Source organism: Tupaia chinensis, unplaced genomic scaffold, assembly GCF_000334495.1.
Source record: "Tupaia chinensis unplaced genomic scaffold, TupChi_1.0 Scaffold000532_1, whole genome shotgun sequence".
NCBI lineage: Eukaryota > Metazoa > Chordata > Mammalia > Scandentia > Tupaiidae > Tupaia > Tupaia belangeri.
Genome location: NW_006160045.1, coordinates 1,644,132 through 1,655,050, shown reverse-complemented (window position 1 = coordinate 1,655,050; position 10,919 = coordinate 1,644,132). Strand labels below are relative to the sequence as shown.

The 10,919-nt window shown below is 43.2% G+C and overlaps 1 pseudogene; it reads left to right on the top strand.

Annotated features, from left to right (window-relative positions):
• The first annotated feature begins 7,314 nt into the window (after positions 1-7,314).
• LOC102502430 (deoxyuridine 5'-triphosphate nucleotidohydrolase, mitochondrial pseudogene) lies at positions 7,315-7,851 on the top strand (annotated as a pseudogene).
• Positions 7,852-10,919: the final 3,068 nt, after the last annotated feature.

Here is a 10,919-nt window from a genome sequence, read left to right as displayed (position 1 = left end):
GCACGCACAGGCGCCCAGCGTGAGTTTTAAGCCGCTGGGTCCGGGACGCCAACCGCGGTCGACTACGTGGGAGTCCAGCAACACAGCCATTACACTAACTGCTGGTTCCCGAAAAGCAAGAGTTTAAAGGGAGTAAAGTTTTCATTCTATTTTTGTTTTCAAATCACCAAGCAATGAATATGATGAACTGGGAATGCCTCACAATTTTTCAAACTTTTTTTTTTTGAGAGATTTTTTTTGCTATAGGGTGTGTGCGCTCGCCAGACAGACAGAGAGAGACATAGAGACAGAAAGTGAGAAATCACCCCCCGGGGGGATGGTCACACCGCAATCCCTTCTCCTCCATTCTCTTCTCGGGATCTTGGGCACGCACGCACACGTGCCCGGCGTGAGTTTTAAGTCACCGGTTCCAGGACGCGAACCACGGTCGACTACATGGGAGTCCAGCGACATAGCCATTACACCAACTGCTGGTTCCCAACAATTTTTCAAACTTTTAATTTGGAAATAATTTTAGACCATCATAAATGTGGCAAAAAGGACACCAACTGACTCCTCATGCTGCTCATATGCTCTGACCCTGCCTTCCTCTACCTTCTCACTTGTGGAGAAGAGGTATCTTTCCTCCTGCTCGGGAGGAATCTTTCCCTTTCCTCCTTTCCCTCTGGCACTGTAGGTTCATGCCCTTCAGTGCAGCCATCTCCCACTCCTGCCGGTGTTTAGTCTTCTTGCTTTACTGACCTTCATGATCTCCCAGTGGTCAAGTTCTTCCTCCATATGCATTCCCTTGGCCTCTCATACTTTACCCTAGTGTTAGGACAGTGATAGCGACAGGCTCTTTCCTCCTTGATGTCCTTGAAGTCCTCTTTTGCTTGCCACAGATTCTGCCTACTCTTTGACTACTCAGTAACCTCCCGGAGCTCCTCCTCCTTGCCCAACAGCCCCTCTTTATTTCTTCCATGATTTTGAAAAAACATTCAAGGTAGAGGCTATCCCATGACTATACTGACTGCCCTTTTCAGATTGTTAATAACAAACTTGCTTCATAAACTGGAAAACTTGTAAACTACTGCATTTTCTCATTCTATACCACCCGTACTCTCAGTGCACTTGTAACTCTTCCAAAATAACTTCAGGCCATCCAACTAGTTCTGGTAGCCCTTGCTCAGTTTGTTGGAGGACAAGGTTGATAGATTCTACAGATTAAACAGGACGAAGAAGATGGATGTTGTGGGGGCTGGATAGCGAGAAGAAATGTGGAGGCACTGAGCAACCTCCTCATACTCTTGATGTGTAGCTCTGTAAGTGGTGTGCATGTCTCTGCCGCCCAGATGGGTTCAACTATCAGTGACAAGAGTTCTGTTCTCGTTGCCCCTTCCTATTCTGTGCCAGCATAGTTTTGTTTTTAATTTGATTTTTGCTTTTATTGTCAGAGGATGTGTGTGCTCACCAGTGAGAGAGAGAGAAAAAAAAATAAGTGGGAGCGAGAACACACCTCCCAGTGGGTCATGGTTCACATCATAATCATAATCCTTTTTCTTCCATTTCTTTATCCTGTCAAGTTTTGGGCATGTACATACATATGCCTGGCATGTTTTGCAAGCTACGGGGGCTGGAATTTGAACTGCAGTTGGCTGTGTGCGATCTGGCTTCCTATGCAAAGGGTTTAACCACTGCTCTACAACACCGGCCTAGCATACATATTTTCTCAGAAGACCACACTACCTTTTTCATTCAATATCCAGTGCACACCTACGAACACAGAACAACAGACTGGATCTTTGAGTTTAATAGGACCTTGGTCTGACCCAAGTCATGAGTCACAGCTTTACTTCCTTTACAGTCTTCACAGGACAGCAGAAAGGGACCTGGTGTGCCTCCACCACTTCTAGTTTGCAATGCAACTTCCTGGAGCTCCGTGGAAAGAGGAGAAAGGACTAGCTTTGAGCATAGAAGGGCTGTCTGGCTTTAGTCAATGGGGTACAGAACTTACTTTGGATTATACAGCATTTCCTGACTCAGCAGAGAGATGCATACTAAGTTACAGAGTGGAAAAGTGAGAGGATTTTAGTCTGTGATTTTAGGAGAGGTTGACTTTATCTCCCTAAAGCTGGCTCCTCCTGGGCTAATCTCTCTCTGACCTTCTGCTCTCTCTAAAGCCCATGTAAATTACTTCTTTGGAGTGTGATGAGGGGAGATGAGTATATAAGAACATTAACCATAGTGCTGCACTGTGTGTGAGCAATAGCACAATGTGGCAGGAAGCACATAGCTGCTTTGCTACTACGTTGAGATTTGGCTTTTTTCTGAGCTGTTGCCAAAAAAAGGGCAAGAGAGTTAAAGGCTGGTTATATCTTCATTAAAGGAAAAAAAAAAATCACTGTAAAAGGGTTTACAGCTATGAAATCAGCCCACAATACATTTGCTTAGATGTCTTCTAGGAATTATTCCTGGATTCCAAATCTGAGCTAGATGTTGTAGATGTTATCCAGAAAACTGTCCCTCCTTACCACACTACATGGTAGTGTACTGATCCATTGCGAGCATATAGTGGAAACCTCTTTACTGAATGAAATAAAGTTTGAAAACGTGTATTTTGCTATGAGCTCATAGCATGACACTTTTTTTTTTAATTGCCAGAGTGTGTGTGTGCCTGCCAGAGAGAGATGGAGTGTGACAGAGGGGGAGAGAAAGAAAGTATCCTTTAATGGGGTGTGATTATACTACAATCCATTCTTCTCCATTTCTCCATCTTGTCAGGATTTGGGGCACTCAAATGCACGTGCCTGGTGTGTTTTTCAACTGCCAGGGTCAGCTGGAATCCAACTGTGGTCAGCCATGAGGGATCCAGTTCCCATAACCACTAGGCATTGGGACTGGCCCTGGCATGCCACTTGCTAAGTAACACTGACATAACAGCATCAAGTTCTACCAGACACCTAATAGAACATACGTGCATGCATGTGTGTGTGTGTGTGTGTGTGTGTGTGTAAGTAGTATAGTGGACCCTTACTCTAAAGCAAAATCTTAAGTTTTGACATTTGAGAATGTTGGGGTAGCTCACTGGTTAATGACCAAACCTCCAGGCACCTCGTAAAAAATAACACAATTAGTTCTGTCCAAATGGCCACACCAAGTAAGCAAGCACAATCAAAGAAGAGAGTCACAGGCATCTTCCTGGTGTTCAGCAAGAGGTAGAGGGACTTGGGAGACTGGAGTCAGCAGCTCCTATCACCCTAGCTGTGGGAGACAGAGAGCTGGGGAAGGCTGGGGAAGGCAGGGAGAGAAAGGTGGACAGTGGGGACTTATGCATTTATTGGTGGAAATAAATAATAGAAAGTACAAGATGTAACTTATCACTCTAATAAGTAGGTACTGAATGAAATATGGCCATAGTCTTTGACACTTTTTCCCAAGAGTAGGTGTTTTCTACCCATGCTTTGAATCAGGGCTTAACCAAAGAATGTGACAAAAACAATACAGGGGAAGTCCCAGAGTCAGGGTCATAAAAAACATGCATCTTCCACTTTTCCCCCTTAGAGTGCAGCCCCAAATCACCATTTAAGAACTTGGGAACCAGCAGTTAGCGTAATGGCTATGTCGCTGGATTCCCACATAGTCAACCGTGGTTCGTGTCCCAGACCCAGTGTCTTAAAACTCACACCGGGCACGTGTGCATGCGTGCCCAAGATCCCGAGAGGAGAATGGAGGAGAAGGGATTGTGGTGTGACCATCCCCCCTGGGGGGTGATTTCTCGCTTTCTGTCTCTCTGTCTCTCTCTGTCTGGAGAGTGCACGTGCCCTATAGCGAAAACCTCTCCAAAAAAAAAAAAAAAAGAACCTAATCTAGCCTACTGGAGGATGAGAGCCATATGCTAATTCCTGCCCACATGCAGGAATTGAATTAGACTCCTAAAGGGCCTTCCTGTGTTCACCATAGAAAACACTTAAAATATGTCTCAGTTCATCACATAAAACCATTAAATAAGCTATTTTGTTTATTCAGAAAAAAGTTACTACTTAACAAAATTTCCAAAAACAATCCAAACTTTTCTTTCAAAGAAAGAAGGAAAAGAGAAACCAAGCAAGAAATGGCCCTTGGCCATTAGACGAGTCACTGGATGGGTCTGTGTCCCCAGGCCAGTCTTACCTGCCTGGACCACTTTAAAAGCTAGCACTGCAGAGTAATATCTCTGCTGGTACCTGATGCATCAGTCAGAGGACAAGTTCATCTTGCCATGAGCTAGAGAAAAGTTCCAGGCTCTGTTCCCAGGGCTGCTCCCACCACTACTGGCTGCTATAAGTCATTTACACAAAGCTGTCCTATCCCACACAGTCATTGTATATCTCTGTCATGCTCACATTGTCACAAGGCTCCTGTTCACCAGCAAGTAAATGGCTGTGGTGTCCCTCAGGGAAATGAAGCTGCTAGGAATGGAGAGAAGGGTGGTTAGAGAAGCAGAGACCAAGGCTCCAGACTACCTGTTTGGCCAGGGTAGATATATTTTTTCACCATATGAGACACCCTAACTCCTGAATCCTAAAACTGATTCCAGTGTATATTAGAATTCACCAGAAAAGGAATTGTTGAAAAGGAAGATTACTGGGTACTACTCCACAGGTTTGACTTAGTAGATCTGTAAAACAGCCCAGGAATCGGCATATTGTGAGACAGTAGACATGCTTAATGAAACACTGGCTGGGGCCAACAGGTGGCGTGGTGGTCACACGTGACTGACTGCAATTCTAGTTCCAGAACTGGTGGTTTTTCTCTCTCTCTGTCTCTCTCTCTGGTGAGAATATGAGCCCTATAGCAAATTTAATAAGGGGCAGCAGATGGCATAGTGCCTATGTCACTAGACTCCTAAATGGTTGACCACAGTTTGAGTACCAGACCTGGTGACCTGAAACTCATGTCAGGCGCATATGCATACATGCCTAGGATTCCAGGAGATGAAAGGACAAGGGATTGCATGACCATGGGTAGGGGATGATTTCTCACTTTCCCTCTCACTGTCTCTTGTCCCTTTCTCTCTCTGGCAAGTGCACATGCTCTAAGACAAAACCTCTAAAAAAAAATAATAAATAAAATAATTATTAAAAAAAAAAAAAAGAAAGAAAAAGACATTTAGGACCAGCAGTTAGCATAATGGCTATGTCGCTGAACTCCCATGTAGTCGACTGTGGTTTGTGTCGGTTTGAGTCCCGGACCCGGTGGCTTAACCTCACGCTGGGCGTGTATGCGTGTGTGCCCAAGATGCCTAGAGGAGAATGGAAGAGAAGGGATTGTGGCATGGCCATCCCCCCTGGGGGATGATTTCTCACTTTCTGTCTCTCTGACAAGCGTACACACCCTATAGCGAAAACCTCTAAAAAAAAAAAAAGACATTGATCTAGAGGCACAAGCAGTCTTCCTGCTGCTTTCATTCCTGCCTTCCAAAATCTCATTTATTTCTATAACAGAGCTTCACAAAGTTCATGGAAAATGTGTACTATGAAAAAAATAAACAGATTTTTTTGCACCAAAATAAAATCGTATTTTAATTCCATTTTCTATAGGTTTTTTGAAGTGCCCTTGTATTTGCCTGCCTGAAAACAGTCATTAATATTTGGTCACTAATTAGCTTTTTATACAAACCTCACTCCTTATCATATTTGATTCTATACTTAACAGATTAAGAAACCAAGGAGTGGAAGTTAAAGGATTTGGTGAAAGCAATCCAACTGTCCATTAAAAATCAAATGAATTGGGGGCCAGCAGGTGGCATGATGGTCAAGGCGCTGGATTCCCACTTGGCCAGCAGCAGTTCAAGTCCTGGACCTGGTGGCTTGAAAAATCATGCTCATGTGCATCCATGCCCAAAATCCCAATAGTAGAATGGAGGAGAAGAGACTGCAATGTGGCCATCCCCCCCAGGTGGTGATTTCTTACTTTCCCTCTTTTTGCCTCTTTCTGGTGAGCACCCTATTGCAAAAACCTAAATAATATATACATATATATATCTTTTTTTGGGGGGGGCATAAGTTTTGTTTTGTTTGCTATAGGGCTTGTGCATTTGCCGAAAAGACAGAGAAAGCGACAGAAAGCAAGAAATCATCCCCCAGGAGGGATGACCACACCGCAATCCTTTCTCCTCATTCTCCTCTCAGGATCTTGGGCACGCACGCACAAGCACCCAGCGTGAGTTTAAGTCTCCGAGTCGGGACTCGAACCGCGGTCAACTACATGGGAGTCCAGCGACATAGCCATTATGCCAACTGCTGGTCCCAATAAATATATAATTTTTAAAAGTTAATTAATTGAGACAGTGGGACCAGCAGGTGGTGTAGAAGTTAAGGTGCTGGATTCCCACGTGGCTGACCGTAGTTCAAGTCCCAGAACCAGTGGCTAGAAACTCATGCCTGGTGCGTGTGTGCGCATGCTCAAAATCTCAAGAAGAGGACAGAGGAGAAGGGATTGTGGTTTGGCTATCCCTGTTGGGTGGTGATTTCTTGTTTTCTGTCTCTCTGTCTCTCCAGTGAGCACACATGCCCTATAGCAAAAACCTCAAAAATTAATTGGGCCAGCTGGTGGCATGACGGTAGAGGCAGATCTCACATGGCCGAATATGCTATGTGAGTTCTGGGCCTAGTGGCTTTAAAAACACACCAGGGACATGGTCATGCATGCCCCAAATCCTTAAAGGACAGAAAAACGGAAGAGAAGGGATTGTAGTGTCACCACCCACCATGGGACTACTTCCTCCCTTTCCCTTTCTCTCTTCCTCTCTCTTTCTCTAAGATGAGTACTCTAGCAAATTAAAAAAAAAAATAGATAAACAAAATATGTGATACACATTCAATGAAATATTGTTCAATTTTAACAAGGAAGGACACTGACACATGCTGTAACACAGATGAATGTCAAGGATATAATGCTAAGTGAAATAGTATGATTCCACTTCTTTGAGTACTTAATCGAAATCATAAAGAGAAAGTAGAATGGTGGTTGCTAGGAGTGGGTAGGAGGAAAGAATGAAGAATTTAATGAGTACAGAGTTTCAGTTTGGGAAAATGAAAAAGTTTTGGGCACAACAATGTGAATATATTTAATGACACTGAACTGCACACTTAAAAATTGTTAAAATGGTAAATTTTATGTTTTATGTATATTTACCATAAAATTCAAAAAAAAAAAAAAAAAAAAAAACCATGTTAAATGACCTAAGTGGCTCTCTGTAGTATCCCTGGGGCAATGAGACATGTATTAAAAACTGGCTGTACTTTGCGCTCTCTTTACCTCTGCTCTCTCCTCAGCTCATTCTCTCATGCTGTCATGCCCTGCTCCAAAGACACACTCACCCAGCAAGTGGGCCCGGCCTGCGGAGGACAGCGGCATGCGGCTGCGCTTTGCCCGGCTGTCAGAGCACACCACAGCCCCGACCCAGGCTCCGTGCAGGTGGCAGGCTATGACCTGTACAGAGCCTGCGATTATACAGTACCACTTATGGATTATACAATGCCACCTATGGAGAAGGCCCTCGTGAAGACTGACATTCAGATAGCTCTTCCTTCTGGGTGTTATGGAAGAGAAGCTCCACTTTCTGGCTTGGCTGCAAAACACTTCATAGATGTAGGAGCTGGTGTCATAGATGAAGATTATAGAGGAAATATTGGTGTTGTACTCTTTAATTTTGACAAAAAAAAGTCTGAAGTTAAAAAAGGTGACCAGAATTGCACAGCTCATTTGTGAACAAATTTTTTTGCCCAGAAATAGAAGAAGTTCAAGGTTTGGATGACACTGAACAGGGTTCAGGAGGTTTTGGTTCCACTGGAAAAAATTAAAATTTATGCCATGAACAGAAGATGAGAGAAAAAAAAATTTTTTCTTAAAGGATTTTGCTTAAAGTGTTTTGTATTTCTAGAAACTTAATAGGTTTAACTTTGAAAAACATTTTGTTTTCTTATGAATAAGGACAGGGTACCTCTGGGATCACATAAAAACTTTCCTGTGTTTTTCTACTGTGGACAGTTATATGTGAATCTGCTTTGTGGTGGACTAATGCAGAATGATTTTTTTTAATCAAAAAATTGTATTTAACTCAGTGAGTGATACCCCTTTAGCAATGTCTTTTATTTAAAAAAAAATCCCATAAACTGTGCTTTTTATTCAATAAACTTAAGTTCTTTTACAAACAAGAATTATTGTACAAGCCAAATGAAAAGAAATAAATAAAAAGAACTTGAAGTTTAAAAAAAAAAGAGAGAAAGAAAAAACTGGCTGCAATTGGGGCCAGCAGGTGGCATGGCATGGAGTTTGAAGTGCTGGATCCCACATGGCCAGCTTCAGCTTTTGAGCCCCATACCCAGCCGCTTGGGCACGTGTGTGTGTGCCCAAAGTCCCAAGAGGAGAGTGGAGAAGAAGGAATTGTGATGTGGCCATCCCCCCTAGAGAGTGATTTCTCACCCCTCCCCCCATGAGACATGCACTGTATAGCAAAACTAAAAAACAAGTAAAACAAAAAACTAACACTTTCTTAGGGATTTAAAGTATTGACAACTCTGAGTTGAGCTCAAAGTGCAAGACCATCTCATTAACTAGAAAAAATACAGCTGAAAAATGCTAAGCAAATAGCCTTTGTTTTCTGTGAATTTGAAGTTAAGGATACCTTATGTGGGGCAAAGAGAATGCGTAATGTCATATGTTCTGACATATCACTTAAACATTTGAGAAGGAATCCTGTGAGAAGTCTAAGATCCCTCCGTTGCTTAGGGTACAGAGGAGTAGCCACACTTGGTTGTACTTCTCAGGAGGGTAGTTTGGAATCATTTTAACAGCACGGCAATGGACCAGCAGATGTAATGATTACATCACTGGACTCCTACATCGTTGACCGTGGTTCAAGTCCTGAACCTTGTTACTTAAAAACTCATGCCGCGGGACCAGCAGTTAGCGTAACAGCTATGTCGCTGGACTCCCACATAGTTGACCGTGGTTCGCGTCCCAGACCCGGTGGCTTAAACTCATGCTGGGCACGTGTGCGTGCGTGCCCAAGATCCCAAGAAGAGAATGGAGGAGAAGAGATGGCGGCGTGACCATCCCCCCTGGGGGGGTGATTTCTCGCTTTCTGTCTCTATGTCTCTCTCTGTCTGTCTGGTGAGCTCACACGCCCTATAGCAAAAACCTCTAAAAAAACGGACAACAAAAAACAAACAAAAAAAAAAACTCATGCCGGGCATGTGTGTGTGCATACCCAAGATCCTGAGAGAAGAATGGAGGAGAAGGGACTATGGCGTGGTCATCCCCCTGGTGAGTGATCTCTCACTTTCTGTCTCTCTAGCGAGCGCAGGCACCCTATAGCAAAAAAAAATCTCTCCAAGAAAAAGAAACAGCATGGCAAGTTAGGTCTGATCTTCTCTTTACTTACTCACCACTTAAACAACCAACTCTCTACACACAGCTAGTGTCTTTAGTGCACTTCCAGTGCACTCGCAGGACCAGCTGTGAGGGACCAGGGGGCTAAATTCACATGGTGGAACAGAAGAGAAATAGTTTCAGAACGTAGTTAACTACACTAATGCTGGACAGTCCAATAGCCAAGCTCTAGTCTTCGTTCTGCTCCATGGTGAGCCAACAGCAGCTCTGCAAGGGAAAGGGTGGAGCTGAAGATGAGCTGTTGCAATTACCTCTAGTGTCCAGAAACAGTACCTTCTTTCCTTTCTTCTTCACCCGGGCTTTTGTTTTATTAAGACTGGTCCGTCCAAAAGTAAAAACTTTGGGGCTTGGAACGCATTTATGTGCACAGCCCAGCATAGTGCCTGCTATACAATGAGTGCTTAATATAAACATTTCTAAAGAATTAATGTGAAAATTCATAATGCTTGGTTGGAGAATGGGAAATGCATGAAATTTAGAGGCATACTTGTCTAGAAAAATGGAGGAAACTGGGTCAGAACTCACTTTTTTGTGAAATCAGTAGAACCTCTACTGTATACTGAATCTGACAAAACTAGGATCTGGGGCTGATCCGGTAGCCTACTGGTTATGAGCTAGATAAACTGCAGTTCAAATCCTGACTCCAGTGGCTTGAGAAAACTGCTGTGTGTGTATGTGTGTGTGCATACGTGCATGTGTGTGTGCATGGTGGTCCTGACAGGATGAGAGATGAAGGAGGGGATTATGGTATGACCACACCCCACTGGGAGAGCTTTCTTTTTCTCCCACTCTCTTTCTAGTAAGTGCATGCATCCACTGGTAAAATTAAAAAAAAAAAAAAAAAAAAGTCTGTTAAGAGAAAAATCTGAGGGTGACAGCAGATGGTGTAATGGTTACATCATTGGACTCCCACGTAGTTGGCTGCAGTTCAAGCCCTGGACTCAGCAGCTTAAAACTCACGCTGGGCGCATGTGTGCGCATGTGTGCGCATGTGTGCGTGTGCCCAAAATTCCAAGAGCAAAATGGAGGAGAAGGGATTGTGGTGTGGTCATGCCCCCAGGGGGTGTTTTTTCCTTCCTGTCTCTGGGTCTTGCTCTTTCTCTCCAGCAAGCACGCGCACCCTATAGCAAAAATATAAATAAATAAATAAATAAATAAAAATTAAAATCTAAGGTACGGTAAAAATTTAAAGAGAGTTTATTTGAGTAGGAAGCAATTCATGAATTGAATGATATCTATACCCAAAGACAAACTGTCAGAGGTAAGTATTTACTAGAAAAATGAAGAAGCAAAAAAATGATTTGATTGGCTTTCAATGACAAAATTGTCCTTTTCAAAGTACCTGTTGGAAAGTCCCTAGACACATAATCAGATCAGTTGACTGCTTATGATGGCCAGGGTTAAGTTGTATTTCTGTCTAACATAAGCATTTATCATAAGTGATCATTTAAGTTTCCTTTATGTTTGCACATCAAACAAGGCTGAGGTCACTATTATGCTGTTTT